This window comes from Choloepus didactylus, chromosome 15 (genome assembly GCF_015220235.1).
Source record: "Choloepus didactylus isolate mChoDid1 chromosome 15, mChoDid1.pri, whole genome shotgun sequence".
NCBI lineage: Eukaryota > Metazoa > Chordata > Mammalia > Pilosa > Megalonychidae > Choloepus > Choloepus didactylus.
Window position 1 is genome coordinate 79,539,411 of NC_051321.1, and position 23,181 is coordinate 79,562,591.

Genomic DNA, 23,181 nt, shown 5'->3' on the forward strand with positions numbered 1-23,181 from the left:
AAAGGAACAAACGGACACCTCAACTGAGATACAGGAATTTAAACAACTAATGCTAAATCAATTCAAAAAGTTTAGAGAAGATATTGCAAAAGACATAGAGGCTGTAAAGGAAGCACTGGACATGTATACAGCAGAAATCAAAAGTTCAAAAAACCTACTAGTAGAATCTATGGAAATGAAAGGCACAACACAAGAGATGAAAGACACAATGGAAACATACAACAGCAGATCTCAAGAGGCAGAACAAAACACCCAGGAACTGGAGAACAAAACACCTGAAAGCCTACACGCAAAGGAGCAGATGGAGAAAAGAATGAAAAAATATGAGCAATGTCTCCGGAAACTCAACGATGAAACAAAGTACAATAATGTACGTATCATTGGTGTCCCAGAAGGAGAAGAGAAGGGAAAGGGGGCAGAAGCAATAATACAGGAAATAATCAATGAAAATTTCCCATCTCTTATGAAAGACATATAATTACAGATCCAAGAAGCGCAGCGTACTCCAAACAGAAGAGATATGAAGAGGTCTACGCCAAGACACTTAATAATCACATTATCAAATGTCAAAGACAAAGAGAGAATCCTGAAAGCAGCAAGAGAAAAGCAATCCATTACATACAAAGGAAGCTTCATAAGACTATGTGTGGATCTTTCAGCAGAAACCATGGAGGCAAGAAGGAAGTGGTGTAATATATTTAAGATACTGAAAGAGAAAAACCACCAACCAAGAATCCTGTATCCAGCAAAGCTGTCCTTCAAATATGAGGGAGAGCTTAAAATATTTTCTGACAAACAGACAATGAGAGTCTTTGTGAACGAGACACCTGCCCTACAGGAAATACTAAAGGGAGCACTACAGGGTGATAGAAGACAGGAGTGCGTGGTTTGGAACACAATTTTGGGAGATGGTAGCAATGTAAGTACACTGAACAGAGGTAACTATGAATACGGTTGAGAGAGGAAGGTGGGGAGCATGTGAGACACCACAAGAAAGGAGGAAAGATATCGACTGGGACTGTGTAACTTGGTGAAATCTAGAGTATTCAACAATTGTGATAAAATGTACAAATATGTTCTTTTACGAGGGAGAACAAGCCAATGTCAACCTTGCAAGATGTTAAAAATGGGGAGTCATTGGGGGAGGGATGCAATCAGCATAAACTAGAGACTGTAACTAATCGAATCATTGTATTATGCTTCCTTTAATGTAACAAAGGTGATATACCAAGGTGAATGCAGATAAGAGGGGGGGATAGGGGAGGCATGTTAGACAGTTGACATTGGTGGTATTGTCTGATTCTTTATTCTACTTTGATTTAAGGTTATTTTTCCTTTTGCTGCTTCCTAGCTGTCATTTTTTTTGTTTCCTCTTTCTTTTGCCTCTCTACCTTCTTTGACTCTCCCTCCTGCCTTGTGGAAGAAATGTAGATGCTCTTGCTTAGTATGAGCAGAATGTTCAATTAGGATGAACTTAAATGTTTGGAAATGAACAGGGGTGTTGGTAGCAAGATGTGAGAATAACTAACAGCTCCGAATGGTGTGTGAATGAGGTGGAAAGGGGAAGCTCAGAGTCATATATGTCACCAGAAGGAAAGTTGGAGGTCAAAAGATGGAAATGTGTAAAACTGAATCCTATGGTGGGCAATGTCCATGATCAACTGTACAAATACTAGAAATCACTTCATGAACCAGAACAAATGTATGACAATACAATTAGAAGTTAATAATAGAGGGGCATATAGGGAAGAACTACATACCTGTTACAAACTATATACTATAGTTAGTAGTATTTCAACATTTTTTCATAAACAGTAACAAATGTACTATATCAATACTACGAGTCAACAATTGAGGGGGTTGGTTAGGGATAGGGGAGGTTTAGAGTTTCCTTTTCTTTTTTTCTTTTTTCATCTTTCACATTATTTCTTGTCTGGAGTAATGAAAAGTTTCTAAAAATTGAACAAAAATTAAGTGTGGTGATAGATGCACAGCTGTATGAGGGTACCCAGGGGCAAGTGATGGTACACTGTGGATCTTTGGATAATTGTATGGTATCTGAACAATCTCAATAAAAATGAAAAAAAAAATTCCATAATTTCCCAGGAAACAAAAAAAAATAATAATAATAATAAAAAATAATAATAATAATAATAAAAATAAAGTGGTCATATCATTCTCCAGTGCATATAAAAATTATGTTGACAGTATACTGTAGTACAGTAAGTGTGCAAAAGCATTATGTCTAAAAAACAGGGTACATAACTTAATTAAAATATGACACAGAGAAAATGTGAGCATGTGCTGTGGGAAAAATGCTGCTGATAGACTTGCTTGACACAAGGTTGCCACAAACCTTCAGTTCTGTAAGAAACGCAATATACTTGAAGTACAATAAAGCAAAGTGCAAAAAGCAAAGTGCAATAAAACAAGGTATGTCTGTATGTAATTGCACGTATTTTAGTTTAATATTTTTTGCTGATTTCTTTTGATTATTCCTGTTTATATATCCAATATCTTCTACCTTCTTTCTTTCTTCTTTTTCTTTTTGTTGATGTTGTTGTTGTTGTGCCAGTTTGAAACTGTTATGAAACCCAGAAGAGTCATAATCTTTTAATCCAATCTTTTTGGGTGGAACCTTTTGATTGAGGGTTTCCATGCGGATGTGACTCACCCAACTGTGGGTGAGACCTCTGATTAAATTATTTCCATGAAGGTGTGACCCCACCCATAGTGGGTGGGCCTTAATTAATCACTGGAGTTCTTTAAGAGAGCTTACTGAAACAAAGAGCTCAGAGAAGCTGAGAGAGACCTTTTGGAGAGAAGCTAAAATATGTAAATCCGGAGTTTGCCCCTGGGAGAAGCTAAGAGCCGACACAGACACACACACTTGGAGACACTAAGAGATGCAGACAGAAGGATGTTTGGAGATGCTAAGCTAAAAGATGAAGCTCAGTTTGCCCCAGAAAAGCTAAGACAGGACTCTCAGACACTTAGAGAGAAACACCATGGGAGAGAACAAGCAAAGATGCACAGAGGCAGGGAGAGAGAAGCTAAGAGAGACAGAAGCCCAGAGACATTTTAGAGGAAACCATTTTGAAACCAGAACCTGAAAGCAAAGGACCAGCAGATACCAGCCACGTGGCTTCCCAGCAGACAGAGGTGTTCTGGACACCATCGGCCATTCTTCATTGAAGGTATCCTCTTGTTGATGCCTTAGTCTGGACATTTTTATGGCCTTAGAACTATAAATTTGTAACCTAATAAATTCCCTTTACAAAAAACAATCCATTTCCGGTATTTTGCATAATGGCTGCTTTAGCAAACTGGAACATTACTGTGCACTTACCAGTAATTCTTTCAGCTAAGTTTCTTAGATCATCAACCTTTTCATCCTTGCATGGTAGAAAATGTTTTTATTCTGGCATATTCTGATCTTTCTGATCTTGTATTTGATAGTTTGGCTAAATATAGACAAGAGTATAATTTTTCTTCTTCCATAACAATGTTAAACTATTGTCCATTTTGTTCTTATATCCAGTATTGTATTATGTACACTCTGGGTGTCAATATGATCTTTGTTGCTTGAAGTTAATGTTTTTTTTTCCTGGATAGTATCTTTATTCTTTTTTCCTGAAATTTCTCAAAAGTTTTGTCAAGTGAGGTTATGTTTTTCACCTGTTTCATCATTCATTGAGGCCTGTCAACTTAAAGACTTTGAATTTATTTTGATATATGAAATGTTTTACTAATTGTTTAATTTTTTCCTTCCTGCTTATTCTCTAGTATCCTCTTTCAGAACTCTTACAGAATGCATGTGGAAACATTATTCTTTTCCATTTTTACTTAAAGTTTCCAAATCTTTCTTTTTTCTTTTATTCTTCATTCTGAAAGCATTTCTCAACCCATAATATGCTTTAACAATTTGTTCTTCAGCAGTGACTTTACTGTCTATTATGACTGTTGTTTTGTAATGTTTACAATCATAATTTCTTATATAAAGGTCACTATTTTTTACATTTAATTATAAGATAGATGCATTTTATGGTATATAATTTCTTAAACTTCTATACTTTTTGCAAGTCTTCTCATTATTTTATTGAATCTGCTTGTTAAGAATGTGAATGTAATTAGCACCACCGAACTGAATACTTGCAAGTGATTAAAATGGGAAATTTTAGGTTGTATATATGTTACCAGAATAAAATTAAAAAAAAAAAAACAACACACCATAGAACTGTCCAACACAAACAATGACCCTAATCTAATGTAAACTACGGACTTTAGTTAATCATATAATTATAATAATATTGTTCCCTCCATTGTAACAAAGTTGCCACACTAATGCAAAATGTTAATAATAGGGAAAACTGTGTGCTAGGAGAGATATATGGGAACTCTACTTATGGCATGATTTTTCTATAAACCTACAATAGCTCAAGTAAAGCCTTTTTTTTAAAAAAAAAAAAAAGGTTGGTACCTGTTTAATTGTATCAGCTTTTCTCAGATGATTTCTGCTCCTATGTGCATGTTCTCATCATTGCTTTTTAGATCCCCTGATAGACAGAAGCTAGTGGAGGGGAATGATAATATAATATGTTCAGATATGTCAATGATGGTGAATTCAAAGGTATGGGAATGGATGGGGGGACGATTGCTTGTTAATGGGATTTTAACTATCAGAGCTGTATTGAACGTGAATAGGATTGAAAGGGGTTGTTTAAAGGCATATATCCCACAGATCAGCACTACAAATATAGACAGCTGCTTGCATGATATACTTCTAAGGTATGACACTAGTACAGAGAGTTGACAACAGAATGGTATATAGGAAAACTCTACCTATTGCCTACTAGGGACTATAATTAATAGCAATGCCATACTAGTACCACACAAATACTAGGGACAAATAACTAAGGGCTGAAAAGAGCTACAAGGTGTTTTTGGGTCATGAGAATTGTTTAAAATGGAGAGTGATGAGAGTTGTACAACTGATGATAATGTGAAATATGGATAGATTATCGTGGACATAAAATACGCTATTTGAACTTAGGAACCCCCTACTTTATAAGTCAAGCCCTCAGTCCTGAGGCTTGCTCTTGTGAAACTTATGTTGTAAAGACGAGGCTGAGCCCACCTATAATTATGCCTAGGAGTCACCTCCAGAGAACCTCTTTTGTTGCTCAAATGTGGACTTTCTCTCTTTAAGCCCAATTCTGAAAATAAATTCATCACCCTCTGCCTATATGGGAGAGGTCCCCTCAGGAGAATGAGTATCCCAGACGATATGGGACATGGCTTTCGGAAATGAGCCTGACCCTGGCATCAAGGGGTTGAGGATGCCTTTTGACCAAAAGGGGAAGAGGAGGGGCAGCAAAATAAGGTTTCAGTGGCTAAGATAATTCAGTTAGAGTCAAGAAGTTGTTCTGGAGGTTGCTCCTATGCAAGCTTGTTAGATATGCCAAATTGCCACAGTATGATAAGTGCAAGTTAACAGTAGTCCTGAAAACCCTAAAGAATACCCGGCTCCCTATCTGAGACTCTATAAAGGTTTCTGAAGTTTATTCTTCAGAAACCTAAATCCCCCAGAGAACTCCTATGCCAGCTAAGTCCCAAAACCCAGAGGCAATAGCCTCTTCAAGAACATCAGTCAGATGAGTCCCCTTTTCCCATGATGTCAACACCCCTTTTCAACATGATTAAGTTAGGGAGGTCACTGCCTAGACATCCCTGAAGGTCAGGAAAATGATTAAATCAGAGGAAGGGGTAGCAACAGACAAGATGGAATTTAACAAAGGATTAGGAATACTGAATCTCTATACAATTTTCTTTTTAGTTTCTAGGGTATTAGAATGACTAGAAGGAAAGAATAGAAAGGGTGGAACTGTAACCCATAGCATCCTTTGAAATTTGTTCTATAGTCATTTATTAAATTGTAATTTGAGAGTTTTCACTTTCTTGCATATATATTTCACAATAAGGAAATAACTGAAACTATGGTACTGTAACTCATAACATTTTTGGAAATTTCCTATATAACTACTTTGTTAAGTCAAATTTTGAAACATATTATCATTTGGCATATTTGTTATAGTTTACAATAAGGAAATAACTGAAACTGTGGAACTGTAACCCATAGCATCCTTTGAAATTTGCTCTCTAAATACTTGTTAAATTGCACTTAGAAAGTTATCACCTCTATGTAGATATCTTATATTCCACAATAAAAAATATGATAAAAAATTTTAAAAAAGAAAAACAAAATGAAACATAAAGATCGGTGCCGGTTTAATTGTATCAGTTTTTCTCAGATGATTTCTGCTCTGTTGTGCATGTTCTCATCACTGCTTATTCGATCGCCTGTAAGCATGTGTGTGATATCATGACTCAGTGCTGCCATGCTCCTTTAGGGACCATGGGGAAGCAATAGGAGATTGTATTCATCGTGGGACACAAATAGCTAGGTTTTAGTGGGTAGGAGCTAGTAGACCATCCCCCTGCAGTTTCCATCCTTGCAGGGCATAGTCCTTCAAGTACCACATTCCACTTGGACATTGTCTGGTGCAGATGCTCCTGAGAACCAGTGTTTTGCCCAAGAGACCTCAGAGGCAAGCGATCAAGTAGCCTGGAAAATCACATGTGGTGATGTGACCACACAGCCCTGATCGGCAACATAATTCCTTTTTGTCACCCATGTCCCCTCCATTTCTCAGCTTGGAAAACCTTGCATGCCATCCCATCTTTTGACCTAAAGTTTTTGTTTTTTTTTTTTTAATTCAGTTTTATTGAAATATAGTCACATACTTTACAATCATCCATGGTATACAATCAACTGTTCACAGTACGATCATATAGTTATGCGTTCATCACCACAATCTATTTCTGAACATTTTCCTTACATCAGAAAGAATCGGAATAAGAATAAAAAATAAAAGTACAAAAAGAACACCCAAAGCATTTCCCCCAACTCACCCTATTGGTCATTTAGTTTTTATCCCCATTTTTCTGCTCATCCATCCGTACACTAGATAAAGGGAGTGTGATCCACAAGGTTTTCACAATCACACTGTCACCCCTTGTAATCTACATTATTATATAATCGTCTTCAGGAGTCCAGACTGCTGGATTGGAATTTGGTAGTTTCAGGTATTTACTTCTAGCTATTCCAATACATTAAAACCTAAGAGGTGTTACCTATATAGTGCGTAAGAATGTCCACCAGAGTGACCTCTCGACTCCATTTGAAATCTCTCAGCCACTGAAACTCTTTTGTCTCATTTTGCATCTCCCTTTTGGCTTTGACCTAAAGTTTTGACTGAGGCTGTCATGGACCATTTTCTCCTTCAGTGAAATGCTATCTACCTACTGTCTTTCATGGAATTTTCATATCTAGTCTATCAGGGTCACGTCTTCTATTCCCCTACAACTAACCAAAAGTGTTAGATTTAATTTTAAAAAATATTTTAGTGTTAATTCTATCTATACTGTCTCCCAAGCCTACTTAGTTTTATATAGTGAATGTTTTCCACAACATTATGTAGTCTTGCCTTTTTTTTGTCCAGTCGTCTACCACCAAAACCTAGAACATTGCCTGGGATTTAATAAATGTTTAATGAATGGATTATTTGCTGTAACAATATTGGTGACTGTGTAATTTCTCTATAGATAGAGACAGAGATAGCAATAAAGATAAATATAGATGATTATATGACTAATTTAATATTTTATATTTTTACAAGTTTCAGTTTCTTAAATTTTAAAGTAGTAATAATCAACCCTCTCTTTGTCTCTGTTTGCCCTCTAAATAATTTCTTCATAACTCTTTTCCAGCTCTTTAATTTGGTTTTCAGTTATGCCTAATATGTTTTTCAAATTATTGTTTTTAATATTTAAATGCTTATTTTCAGGTGTCCTGTTACTTTAAAAATCTAATTTTTCATTTTCATAATCTCTTGCTTCTTGCACATAGTTTTTATTCCATCTTTAATTTATTTAAACATAGAAAGGATGTTTGCACCTGAGTATACCTATGCCTAAATTCTGTGAGAATGTGATTCTACTATCTGTGGGTTTTTCTCAATTCCCCTTCTTCTTCCTTGTGTGTATTTTTAATTTAGCTTTTAATTATAAGCTCATATTCCTTGCAGTTTTGCTTGTGGGAATTCCCTGAAATCTTGGATGAAGGCAGGATCCTCGTGAGGTATTTGCATTTGCCCTGCCAGGCTTTACAGTGCAGTACCAACTCAGAACTACTTCAACCTAAGTTCCCAGCCTACAGTTTTAATTACCACCCAGGAAGTCTAAATGCGGGCTGTAAACCCAAATTGGATTGGCTTATGGTCTATGTATTCCCAAGAAAATTTTTTTGTTTCCCTGTGCCCAGGACCAAGGACCTATATAAAACAGCTTTTTGAAGACTAAAGAATTTTCTGCTGTTCTACCAGGGAGCAGACTGGTTTCTCACCCATTCTAACAATATCATAGGAAGTTCCTCCTTAGACTGTTATTTGAGGCTGGACATAGGTATTTTCCTTCCCTTCCTCTCCCAGCAGCCTGGTCCACAAGGTCACATAAACCAAATCCAACGTTGCTAGGGTTCAGCAAACAACTTCTGTCTAAAAATTGCTTACTACACTGGTTCCCACCTTAACACAGTTTCTGGCCTCCCAACGACCTACCCAACGACTCAGCATTTTTAGCTCTTTTCATTAGAATAGTCTGCAAGGTATCTATTTTACCAAACTGCTAAGACAGATGTTACTGTTTTTCTGATATGAAAAAGACAAAAGTAGTATTAAAATCAAATGAATGATCTGCTCCAAACCCTGAGCACACTCCCCTAAACAACGCATAATTGCATCAACGTGTACACTGCCCTTTGGGTTCTTACACTCAAAATAAGCATCCTCTCCGTTCCTTATTCTTGGGCAAGTTCTTAACAGTTTTCCAGGCACAACTTCAACCCCCCACTATTTGGGTGAGAATTAATATGAAATGTTTCTTGCTCACATATAAGAGATTAACTAATATATTTTATGAGGTTTCAAGTAAGATGATAAGTTATCATTTCCTTTTTGTATATCTGGAAACTGAGCTTAAGACCACATAAGTTAGGAAGCAATGAAACTGGCATTTCAATCAATTCCAATTCCTCACCTGGAGGCAGCAAAAGATCAAATCTTATTCCTTTGTTTGCTGTTGAAATTGTATGTTGCATATGTGAACAGTTGCACTTCACAAAGATAGCTTGGGATGGAGGCGGCTTTAGCCACCAAATTATACTTATTAGTACCCCCATCAAAAGCATTCTCAAAATGCTCAATCAAAGTGAAAAGTAGGCCTGCTTCACATTCCCCTTCAGCTGGGGAATGGAAATAAATGTTACCCAGCGTTCCTAACTGGCCCTTGCCACTTTATGGTTCTGAATATCCTGTCCTGTAATTACTGAGGCTGAATTTTTGCCTGTTTTTCACCCTCAGTTGCAGCAGCTACAATTCAACCTCACTCTCCCTCTTTTTCCCATCCTTGGCCCCTGAGAGTCTTTGGAGAGTCTAAATGACACACTAGCTCAGGGTTTAGTTTGATTTGGGGAACTTTTCTCTTAGTTACACTAACACCACTGACCCTGCTTTTAAAAATGTGACATTTTTAAACATGTGAAACATCTTTTTGAAGACTATAGAATGTGAAGTATAATACATTTTTGTACCACTTGAAGTATTTCCCTAGGGTAAACAAGATGCTGCCATTTTCCTGAATTACTTTGTACAGGCTGAGAATTCCTCTTGAATGAGCCTCTTCCTCTTTCGAGGTTCATATCTGTCCTATACCATGAGGAGGTTAGGACTAATCAGCTTAGAGATTTCCTCCAACTCAACACTTTATCATTCTGTCATTTCCTTTTTCTCCGTCTGTCTAGCTGCTGGTTTGAATTCCATCTTGCTTATTCCTTCTAGTGCCCCTTGAAGAATATATGTCTGCAAATTGAGAACAGGGACCATGTCTGTCCCCTGCCATCCATTCTCTGTGGCACCTACCACAAAGCTGGGCACACTGGAGGCCCACAGAGAGTGTGTGTCAAATGGACTTCCATGCTGGACTTGTCATGGGCCACTGTCTCCTGATCCCCTCTCAACCCTGTGAACCAATAGTCCTCCAGCAGCCGGACAGTATCTGGCTCTTCTGTCATGCCTGTCCTCACATTTCCAGAGCTCTGACCTCACCTAGAGTCCCACACCCACACTCACACACCAACCACAGCAATCACCAGTGCAACACAAAAACAACACCCAAAATCTGTCCCTCTTTTACATGGAAACATGCTTTTTAAAAATAATAACCAGCATTCTCTATGTCTGTTATAGCTTATAAGTTGCTTTACATTTATTAATAACCATTTTCCAGAGGAGGAAATTGGGGTTCAGAGAAGATAAATAGATTTCCCACGGTCACGCAGTTATTTAATGGCTGAGTCAGGTCTGGTATCCCACGAGCATCTATTACCAAAACTTCTGGAATATTGGGCAACCTGTAGGATCTGGCTTGGAGTAGGAATGAAAAGCATGTTACCCATGTCTTTGCCCTCAGCAGCCCTAGCACAAAGTTCTGATTTCAGTGGGTGATCAGGATTGGGCATCCTAACTTGCAGTCTTTTGTGGATAACTATAGAAATGCATGGGATTAGGTCTGTATTTAGGGCATGATTTTACGTGTGTTCGTGGCTCAGTAGCCATGTTGTAAATGATGGCTGAAAGGGAAAATTCCCAGCTCTGCACTCAAAGATATCATGGTGAGAACTTAAGTCCTTCCTGGGTACCAGGTATTTTTCTGCTCAGTATTCAAGTTAGACACACAGTTCTGGATTCCGGAAGGTTCCCCCTTGAGGACATTCCATACACACACCCATTTTTCTTTCTTCCTGCCTTGAGCCCTTGTCTCTCTGTAAGGTTCCCACATTCTGATCCCGAGAAGTAACCCAAAGTAACATTAGGAGATAGAAGAATATCTCAAACTTGCTTATTTGTAAGTAGTAAAGGGTGGAGGGGGGAATTAAAATAGTATAAATATTTTTTCAGATTAAAAAAAAAATATCTCAATGACCTGCCTTACTTGAAAAACCAAATATTTTATGAGGACCAAATATGCAATTATTTTGTTGTTGTTTTGTAGAAAGTCAATTTAATGGAAATAAGAACTAACAAGAAAATTGTGGGGTAGCAGCATAGCTTTGTTTTCTGGAATTTGTCCTATCAGCTTCCCACACTCAGATTCTTTGACCTGTTTATATTTTATTTCTCAACTCCTACTTCCTAATAATCTTGATTTAGTCCAAGAACATTTTTGCACGTATACAAGGCACCTAGGATTGCAGCAGGAGTTCAACATCCAATTGCCTAATTTATTTATCACCATAATTCCTTTGAAGCAGTTATTATTTCCAGTGATGAAGCAGGGACCCAGAAGAGCCAAATTACTTTCCCAGGGTCGTGGAGCTGGTAATAACAGAATAGGCTATGAATGGCACGTCCCTCCTTCAAAAGTTCTGAACCACAAGGCAATTTCATAAACCAGGAGGCCACAGCTGTTACATCTTACCCACTCCAGGGTTCTTAAGATTTCACCAGAAATAGTAAGAAAATGAATGGGCAAGAATCTGTTAGACTTCCCATTTGCCTGCATGTTATTTACTGCTGAAATATTCTTAAGGACCCTGGCTCAAAATATCAGGGAAATAGTATGCTGAAATTTATCTGATTGCAAGTTAATTCCTACCTGTGAGATATACACACATAAAGTTGTTTCTGTGAAAATGCAAAGCATAGCATCACAGAATGTTCAAGACCCGTTGTGCACATTCTTTCCATTTAATAAAACCAAGAGCTAACATTTACGAAGCATTTACTCCGAAGGTGTCAGCAAGGTGATGAACAATTTTGCATGTTTGTCTCATGAAAGCTTCCTAACAACACTGTATTTTTACCTACATGTGACACATAAGAAAAGTGAGGATTAAAAGCTGAAGTCAACTGAATTAAGACACAAACTAATTTCAATCCAACTCCAAGGTCCGTGCTTTTATCCATAACTTTCATCCGCCTGTAAGAAGAGGAAATTTCGTAGAACAGGCTCATGTTTTCGCTACTGAGCAGGCCTCTATACCCATCGCAAAGTGTGCTCTGTTCTCAGATATCTTAAGTTTTCCCAGGTATCCTAATGAGTACACTGCCCGCTGATAAGACCCAGCTATAAAAAAGATGCCTCAAACTTGGCATTTCGAATTCTTGGCCATTCTGCATGCCTTTTTGGACTGTTTCTTTTAGGATGACTTTTTGGCAGTGCTAATTTCTGGGTTAAATAACAACAGTAATGATAATGATAATAAATGTGAAAAATGATGGCAATGGTAGTGATGATGATGATGATGATGATGATATCACAAAGGTTCCCTTCCCAGGGGCCTTGTTTCTCAGAGAGAATGAGTTGAGGGGAGACCTAATCAGAAATCTGGAATGAAAAGTCTTACCTGATAAATTACCATAAGTGAATGTGCTTTGATTTTTGCATTTTCTGTAAGATAATTTGAATCCTAAATGGCACTTCAGCCAAGAGAGTGTGAAATCTGAAATGTGCACTGTTAAAGTTTTACAACTGAGCTCCAATAAATAACCTCAAATAATTTGGGACTTAATGCACCATTAAGATCATTTCTATTGCCTCTTGCGTGGCCACTTTTAATAGGTGGTCTTCCTTTTTGCTAAGATTGGAGCCACGCCCCAGCCCTGAGTAACATGCTTGGAGGTGAGCTGTCTCTGCAAATGCCATAGCGGCGGAACAATGACCATTTTTAAAAGCTGTGTTTTAATTGAGCTCCTCATTTGCTCTTTTCCAACTGTCATGCCTTGTAAGTCAGTTAGAAGGGGATTTCAAACTTTCCTGACAAAAAGGACTGGATGGTGGGGTGGGGGAATGGTGAGGATGCTTCCTCTTCTCTCTGCAATTTTCTGCAGGCTCCATTTCCATAGCAAATGAACATTTATTCCCTGGGACATTTTATAAGCAAAACGTTACTGCCTCGGAAGAAAGAATTAATCCTCAAAAGAAAAAAAAAACCTCCGAGAAAGGGGGTTGAGGCCGAGCATTCCAAACTTAAACAGATGAAGGGGTATGATTCTGGGGAGTAAATCAGCCAACAAAATATTTAATATTGTCATAGCTGAAAACAAAGGCAACATATCTTTTCATAGGGGGAAATTTCTTATATCCATCTTTATATCACTGCTAAACAGAAATTTAAAAAGGCAATATCCATGGAACATTATATGCCTTCTACTCTTACAAATTTTCAAGGAATAAAGCATTAATTTTAATCATGATCGCAATCTATACCTTATTAGAGTAGGGATCCATTGAAAAAGTGTGTATAAAATAACTAGTGCATTAGAGCAGACCCCGGTACCATGGAAACATGATCATGACTCTCTCTACTCTTTCTGTCCCAGATGCCCACTACTGATTTCCTGAGACAACACACAGGGATCCTATACCATCTGTACTTCAGAGCAAAGCATGAACTTGGTGGCAGCGGCAGCAGATTGACAATATCTCAGGGATGGAAGTGATCTTCAGGGTCCAAATTCCAGCAGGGCTCAGAGTACATAGATAACCTCTCTGCCATATGTTTCACCAGCTTCTGCTCATGAGTGCCTAGAAACCAGAGGTTGCACCATCCCAAGGTCAGTTGCACATCTTTGGAGCACTGATGGCTAACATAAAGCTAAAACACATCTGTACTCAATTTGAAAGGCACACAAAGCAAGCCCAATCCTTCTTTTATATTTATGCAAGGCCCTATAAAGTTACTTTGAGGTTTGTTCATCTGAGGTAAATCTCTGATTGTAAATTATTATAGTCTGAAGACTTTGAGGTGGAAAGGCCCTGACTGGGAGATTTTTCCGACATCATCCATTCCTTAGGCCACTGATAAATAAGATGGTTCTGCAGCCATCCTTCTGTGCTGCACCTCTTGAGCCTTAAAATGGGACTCTTTTCTAAATGAGTCTTTCTAAGTCATAACTAATATGTGTAGGATTCTGTACTAGTCAGGGTTCTTCAGAGAAACAGAATCAACGGGATATATACAGATGTGTAAATATTAAGACAATTTAGTATAGGAAGTGGCTCATGCAACCATGGGGATTAGCAAATAGGAATTCCATAGGGCAGAAACCCCAGTGAAGGGGATGTTGAATTCCCCAGGAGAAGATAGGGGCTGAGTAGAGATAGAAATTCTTCCTTCAGACTGCTGAAATTCTCAGTTCTTACTTTTAAGGCTTCCAACTATTTGGATGAGGAGTCTCCTTTTTTGTTGATGGTAGATCAGCCCTAGAGGCGATCAACTGACTAATGTTTTAAATCCATTTATGAAATATCCTCACAGCAACAGTCAGGCCAGTGCTTGCCTGACCAACAAGTTAGCCAAGTTGGCACATGAAATTAACCATCACAGGCTCTTTAGATTTAACGTCACTTATCACAGTGTTCATATCATTCAATCTCCCTGACAACCCTGTCGAGGTAGTTATTTAACCTCCTGTTTTACAAGCGAAAATATAGCAGCTCGCAGAAGTTGAGTAACTTTTCCAAGTTCACTTAGTTATAAAGTCGTAGAGTCAAAATGCAAATATACTTTTGTCTATCTCCCAAACCCAGGTTCTTGACATTATATTATGCTACTACCTCTACCTCTTCCAGCAAGAGAAAAACATACTGAGACTAAAGAAATAGCTGAATTTATGTTAAAGAAATAGTCATCTGTCTGTCACTCTGTCTGTCTGTCTCTCTCTTACACACAGGCATACCCATGTGTGAGCACGAAGTTAGTCATGACAGGACAGTCAAGAAAAGGTTATCAATATGGTATCATAAGGGAGATCAAGAGACTGCCTTATCCCAAAGTATATCCCCATCAGTCTTGTTTTTTTGGTATCTGAAAATCCTATTATTTTCTCACCGACTTTTGAAAGCAGGAGTGTTCTCCAAAAACCTGTTGTTTTTCTGAACATACCCTATTGTTTACCCAACAGTATTTTAATGCAAGGCACATAAGAAATGGGTCAGCAAAAGCAAGGCTCAGTGAATGAGGATCAGGGGACGCAGAATGGAAAAGGTGACAGCTGTGGTCCTAAGGCATCAAAAGAGGACAGAAGACCTAGAGATCCAGGTAGTTTCTGTAGGACACCATGAAAACTCACAATTTCAATCCACAGATAACCAGAGAGCTGAGAATGCATGAAAGGACAGCTTTATTAGATTGAAGGGCCTGGAAGGGGGCAGGGGAGAATGAGGGAGGCAGAGTGGCCGGGGACTTACCTATCCTAGGCTCCCAAGAAGGTCAGTGGAGGGGGGAGAAGAACATATGGGTCCCAGGCTCTTGCCTTTTTTTGGGACCCAGAAGGAGGAGTGGGGTTTTCCTGAAGATGCTGGAAATTGGCAGCTTAGACAATGTGGAGCAAAGGACAGAAGCAGAAAGGGCCATTGGGGAAGCTGAGGGTGGTTCTTATCCGGCAAACCATATGGAGGTATAAGCCTTGCCAGTTGCAGTTACACCCAAGGCAGGACTGACTGGGGTGGTCACTCAAAAGGGGAACTTATGACTAGGTCAGGCAAGATGACAGGGTGCCAAACATAATTTATTTTACACTATTGCAGCAAGGATACTAAAAATAAAGTTACTCCCCCTGACCCTGATTTATTCTTACTTCCTCCAACACCGAGGAACTTTCTTTGACTACCCTGGTCAACCATCAATCATCTCTTCCGTCTGTGGATCTGCTGCCTCGCAATGCCATCCATCCAATGGAACCTTCTGAGATGACGCTAATGGCCAATTCCACACAGACCAGTTCTGGAGTCTCTGGCCACAGATGGCTATAGAGACCTTGACTGAGAAAGTGGATTCTTAATTGTATTTGATTTTAACTAAATAGAATTTTAATTTATCTAGCCACATATGGCTAGTGGCTCACATTGGCCAATGTGGCTGGAGCACCTATTGGAAATTTTGTGGCAACGGTTTGCTCTACGGTAGAGCTAGACTGAGCTTTTCATTTCTGCTCTTCCACATCCTGGCTATTGATCTGAGGTAAATTATATAACATTGCTGAACCCAAGTTTCCTCATCTTTAAAATCTGGAATAACAACAGATTCTTCTCAGGGATTGGAAAGATAAAATGGGAAAAATAAGTAAATTACCTAGTGCAGCACAGTGCAGAGCTACTGGAAGTTTCCAGAATTCACACTCTTCCTCTCCTTACATATTGCTGGGAGTTTTGTGAAAGGTCATTGTAAGATAACAAGATGGATTTTTGCATAAAAAATCTCAGAAATCCTGTGTGTTAATGACTCTGACTCTTTCAAAATCGATATCTTCTTTAAACAGCACTGCCATTGTTTAAATAACTTTGCACCAACTTATTCTCAAAATTGTTCCCAGAATCTGTTTTCAAGCTGTTCTGGAAAACCATTCCACTGGCATTTGGCTGCATTTCTAATTTTTGGATTAGTTTTTATGTTTTATTTCTCTTTTTAAAAAATTATATAATTTGTTTTAAAATATAGACAAAGATATGAAGAAAATAAAAATTCCCCACGTACCCACCAGCAAGAAGTAAGAAGTATTAACACTGTTTTTTTATGATCATTATAGGCTTTTTTGATGTTCTTTTAAGAATAAAAATACGATCTTATATTATGTACAATTTGGTATCCTAAATTTTTCACAATGTTCTTACATAAGCATGTTTATTTCATTAAATATTCATTGAAATGTGATTTTTTAATGGCTACAAAATATTCTATCATATGGAAGTAACAAACTGTATGCACCTACTCCTACTGTGGCTGCTGTTTGTAAAAAGAAATATTTCCTCATTTATAAGACTTAACTTTGCTTTCTCCAAAATGGAGCCTAATCTAAAAGACAGGGAAGGATAAAAGAAAATAACAATTATCAAATATTTGCTACATACCAGGCTGTGCTGGTTTGGATGTATTATGTCCCCCAAAGTGCCATGTTCTTTGATGCAGTCTTGTTGGGGCAGATGTATTTAGTCTTGATTAGGTTGGAACCTTCAGATTAGGTTGTTTCCAAGGAGATGTGACCCACCCAACTGTGAGTGACACTTTTGGTTAGGGTGTGACCTCTGATTGAATGTTTCCATGGAGGTGTGGCCCTGCCCATTCAGCATGGGCCTTGATTGGTTCACTGGAGTCTTATAAATGGACTCACAAACAGAAGGACTTCAGAGCAGCTGCCGCTAAAAGAGGACAGAACGCCCCAAGAGCAACATTTTGGAGAATGCCATCTTGAAACACAACCTGGGAACAAGCAGACGCCAGCCATGTGCCTTTCCAGCTAGCAGAGGTTTTCAGAAGCCATTGGCCATCCTTCCCTGAAGGTACCCTGTTGTTGATGCCTTACCTTGGACATTTTATATTCTTAAGACTGTAACTTTGTAACCAAATAAACCCCTTTATAAAAGCCAATCCATTTCTGGTATTCTGCATAATGGCAGCATTAGCAAACCAGAACATAGGCTTATATAAATTATCTCATTTAGTCCTAAATATCCTGATCTATGTAATATTTATACCACCTCTCACACCTTGTTCAACTCCAGAGTATTCAAGAGGGCTGCTTTGGTAGAAGATAGACAAAGGGTTAAAATCAAATCCAGCTTTTGCTAATTAAAACACAGAAAATCAAACTTTTTTTTAACCCATGACCCCTTCAGAAGTTTGTCCCTGTCAAATATGCCCAAGCCCATCAGTCAATCCTACTGCAACATCTCAGTCTCCCTGGCAACTGGGACTTTTTCTGGACCTACCCGAACTGACAATTTGAGCAGTTTTAATTAATGGGCAGGATTAGACCGGAGGGAAATTAGTTCCCTAAATGCCAATCAGTCCTGTTCTCCCTTTTATGGGTTCCCAAACAAAGACTGCAGCTGATACCGCCACAGGCCATGTGTTAACAGATCCTGTAGGCCAGCAATGGCCAAGGATCCAGAAGGTGCCCAATTTCAACCTGGCCGGGAACCAGATGGCATCGGGAATGAACCTGCGGAAATGGTACAAAGGCCCTGTGAAACCTGTCCAAGAAACCACCACAGCAGAGGCTTCTCCAAGTTTCTCAGACTTCATTTCAGGAAAGGCAACAGCTGGCAAATTATTCCATTCCTTTTAACCCAAAGATCTTTCCAAGTTCCAGGTCCATGAGCCCAACAATGTACTTCTCAAATGGAGAGCTCTTTAACCTCATAATATTTTAGGGAAAACTGGAAGATGGTGAGAGGGCAGGGGGTGCAAGTGAGATAATTTGAAGCTTTGGAGAAAAAAAGATGAATTTACTTATAAAATGGAGATAGCAAGTTAAAGACATCATCCTGAAAGTAGACACAATATTAAGAGTTCTAAATAACAACTCTGGGAGTTTCTGGCAGACATACTTGTGTTTCTTTTCATTCCATGTGGCTTGAACTAAAAAGAGGATGATTTGTGTGTTGAATGGGATAAGGAGTTTCAAGATGTAACTAATGTAAAGGCTCAAACATTTCTTACTTCACTGTTACTCAGCATAATAGGTAAAAACACTGGCTGTTGGACCAATGTGCCTGGGTTTGAATCTTGACTCTACACATTACCAGCTATGTGACTTTGGGCCAGTTACTTAACTTCTCTGTGCCTCATCTACTTCATCTATAAAGGGGGTTACTAACAGTACATACCTCCTAGGGTTGTTGTAAGGATTAACTGTCATACTATTATAAATTGCTTCAAACAGTGCCTGGAACATAGTAGGCTCTATATAAGAATAATAAAAAGTAAATATTTTTTTGAATACAGTAATTTTCTGGATCTTCTTTCTTGCTTGATCATCGAAAATGAGCATCTTTGGGCAATATAGGCACAAACACTTTTCATCTCTCAATACGCTTCTCCTGCTCCAATTCCACTCCAAGAAAAGTACGCCTATCAGGTGGAAGATTCTCAATTTCCTGCCCCTCCACCTTCAAGCTCATTTTTACTGGCAGCCATCCCTACTTTCAGCCTGAAGCCTCCGAAACTGAACTGTCTCTCCATTTGTTCAAGACAACCCCCTTTACCTTCCCTTTGATTCACGTCCTCTTTGGGGACCTTGCTCTATTACAGTCTCCTCTCTTAGCAGTCTTTCTGCTCATTCCCCTTCCATATACAAACAGACTCAAGTCACAGTAGATGCAACAAGGCCCTCCTGACCACACCTGTCACCCAGAAACATACAAAATATCAGTACTTGTCAATGCAGGAGAAAAGGGTGTATTTCAAGAAAGGCATGTGGGTCCTTACCCTGAACCAGGATCACAGATGGAAACATTCATATACCTTAGATGAGGAAGAGGAAAACAGTGGTGGGAATGAAATAAAGAAGGGATAAACCACTTACTTCTCTATTCAAGGTCAAGCTTGCTTTCACCCTCTGCTCCTATTGGCCAGGATGGATATTAGAAGTTAGAATGGAGTGAATATGTCTCTGAATCTTACTCTAGAGAAGACTGAATGACCGTCATACTTTGTTAGGGTAACAACATGCCTGGGAATTGTGAGCTTTATTCTATCTCCAGAAACACTTTCAACAAGAGAAAACATAGACCTTCTTGTTGATTGAAGCTTTACACTAATTCATAAAACCTACCCAAGCCTAGTGACATTAAAAGAATAAAGAAAAAAGCCTGCATGTTCCCATAGAGAATACAAATTATTTTCCAATGAATGGTCTTACCACACTGAAGATATTTTCATCAGAGGAACTCCACATTGTATAAACTGCAGAAGACTAATTTTTGGCCACCCATTATTCAATTGCAGAAGACGTGGACATAAATGTCAGACAGACTGGCCGATGCATGTACAATTACAGAGGCAGGATTCCCAACAAGTCAAAGTATCCGAATGTTCTGGGCAATTTGTTATCCTACAACAAAAGTCCAAAGAAATGTGGGATTAGGTTTCCCTCTCCATTGTGATAACAATGTTCCTTTTGAATTTATGTCATCATAAGCATAATGTTTCATCAACAGAATAAAATGCCGATTTATTGTTCATTTTAGTTCTTATGACAGGTAAAGGTGAGATGGACCCAATGGCAATACTCATAACTCTAGTTGGTATTAAAAATGGTTATGTGTGTGTGTGATTTTACAGTTTTCAGAATACTATCCTAAACCTATTTCATCTGATTTAATCAGGACAACTAAATCAATTTGCCAGCTGCCCTCCTGGAGCACTCTTGTAGCTATCCTCAACTTTGTGTTAACTTCCATAGGATCCTACCACCTTGGGGACCCACTTTGGGCATACATTAAAAATTCAGGTAAGCCATGATGCTGACCTTGAATCAAAGCAAAATATGTGATCATTGATAGTTATGATTTGAGCCAATCATATTCTTCATCTACCATTTTAACTGAGAAGTAAAACATGAAATTAAAGGTAGATGGAAATCCAATATGTCAGAGAGGCAGGAAACAAGCAGAAGCAGGAAAAGAAAATCACAGCAGTTTTAAACAGAACAGTAAAGATAAGCCTATGAGGTGCCTGAGAGAGAGAGAGAGAGAGAAATGAAGCAACTTCCTAACTGCTATTTCTTCTGAAGCTGTTCCTATCCTTCGAGTTCAATGAAATGTCACTGCATCCTTCTAATAACCACTGAGGTGGTTATTTCATGAGTTAGTTGGGATGAGCCTCTGTTCCTTTTATCCAAAGGAGTCTTACCAAGCATGTCCTCATAACCACCCCTTAAGGTAAGTAGAGGTAGTGTTATTGCAGGAGCAGAATCCAGAAAGACATTGGCAATGTGCTTGCCAGGTGGATCCCTTTTAGGCAATTCATAAGAATAACCAGAAGAGCTTTCTTAAAAATAGATTCCCAGACTCATGCAGGCTGAGGATGGGCTCAGAAAGCCAAAGTTTTCTAAAGATCCCCAAATAATTCTCTTGATCAGCCAATTCGAGGAACCTGAACTAGGGGCCCTGAATCTTCCTTTGGATTACAGACATCCTTGAAAATCTGAAGAGACTATGATCCATCTTTCCTGATATGACATTCACATGTGCATATGTATATAACTTTAGGACCCCTAATCTAGCCCTAGCCCAACGTCCCTTCCAGGCAGAAATGGAGAGAGACCTGTCCAATGACCACCTGCCAGGAAGTGGTCGAGCTCTACTTGTTATCTACACCATTAGGAGACATTTTGCAAAGAACAAAAAATAAGACGCTTTTGCCAATGTCCAATCAGGAGTACAGAAACCACACTAGGTATGTCAACAGAGGGAATTTAATATACATAAACGGTTACAGAGGTGGGGTAGGGGCTGAAATTGCTGACAGGGATATTGCTGAGATAATAAGTCCAGGAAGCAACTATGGGCATGGGGCAGGCAGAAAAAAGAGAAGGGTTATCAGAACCTGTGTGCGGGGCTGGAGTTGGATCCATCAGCATGGCAGAGGGGCACTGTGGACCTGGGACACTGATCTCTGAGGAGGGGATTCAGCCATTAGCTGCTGGCACTTTTTTCTTTTTTTCTTTTTTCCACTTTTTTGCTACCGGAACTTTTAAGGAAGGTGATAAGGCTGATTCTATAAATACTGAAAGCATCTGGAAGGTGGACAAACAGCAACTTCTGAGACAACAGGGACTGGAATAAGACGCAGAGTCATATCCCTCTTCCTCCTGCTGCCTTCCAATTGCCCTCTAGTGTCCCCTGTGGGCAGAAAGGGAGCACAAAGTTTACATCTCTAGGTGGCAATCCCAGAAACCTTTTCTGAGGAACTTTCCAGTCAATGGACACCTTCTTCTGTTCAGAACCAATCTCCTAACCAGCAGGACCAAAGTTGTGACAAGAAGTAAAAATGCTGCGAGAGGGTTAATAAGTGTAATGGAGAGAGGAGCCAGTCCTGCCTCCTCCCTCTGATTTTCTGACCATGAATCTAGTGGCCAAGTTCATCCTAGTTCTGAGTTATTATGCCCATTTTACAAAATAATGAAACCAAGGAAAAGAGAAAAATAATTTATTGGACCATTGTTACGTGACTATTAAGTATCAGGGCCGTGATTTGAATTTAGGACTTGTCACTCCTTATCAATGTCTTCTTCATTGCACTATAGTTAAATGTGACTGTAGATAAACATAAATAACCTAATGCTTTTCATTATATACTTGACAAAAAAATAAGTCATCTATTTTTTTCATTCTCCAAAGCCTAAGTGTTATTTGAGATTATAAATGACAGATATGTTGACCTGTGCTGTGTTCCTTATTTACCATGTGTGTGTGTTCTGTGGAGCTACTTCTTTTGTTTGTTTGTTTGTTTTTAAAGAAAAAGCATCCAGTCAGATGGAGCCAATATCTCGGGGCTCAGGAAATAAAGGGGACTCTGCAAGTAAGGCTAGAAAATTAAAACATGAAAGGTGAGGTTAGCAATAATTGCGTTTCTTCTTCAGAGAGTAGTCAGCTCCATGGTCAAAGTGAAGAGTAAGCTTGGAATCCAACCAAGGTCTTGCTGAATGTAACAAGGTTTGGCCTCATTAACAAAATTAACATTTCTAAGGAAAGCGTGGACTCAGAAGCCCAGGTAAAAGCACATCCAGGGGACAAAAATCTTGAGTGTTTCCAGAACTGTCCAGAAAAAGCATGGATATGGTATGCTTTCTTAATTTTATGACAGTAGTTTTAAATAAAATTCAGCTTTCTTCTTCGTCTTTTTTTTTTTTTTTTTCTCTATGTAATGACCAAGCAGATAGTGAGGAGTTGACTTAACATGTAGATTTTGTAGCAGGAAAACACGTGATCTGGCTAACACAGGAAAGGGCTTGTCTTATGATTCTCTTTCTCAGTGAATTCATGGAGCAATGCCCAATTTATACATCAGTTTCATGTGAGATTGGTTAGTGTGACTCAGGTAACCATGCTGACCTCTGCAGGACTGACAAAAATGAACTTCAGGATCAAGAATCTTGGCCCCTGATGATAGACCCTAGTTGTTCAATCTTGATATGGCCCCCATGAGGACTTCCCTGAGACCTCATCTGTGCCTGCCTACTACCATTGCCTTGTATCTTGCTAAATTCAGCATCACAT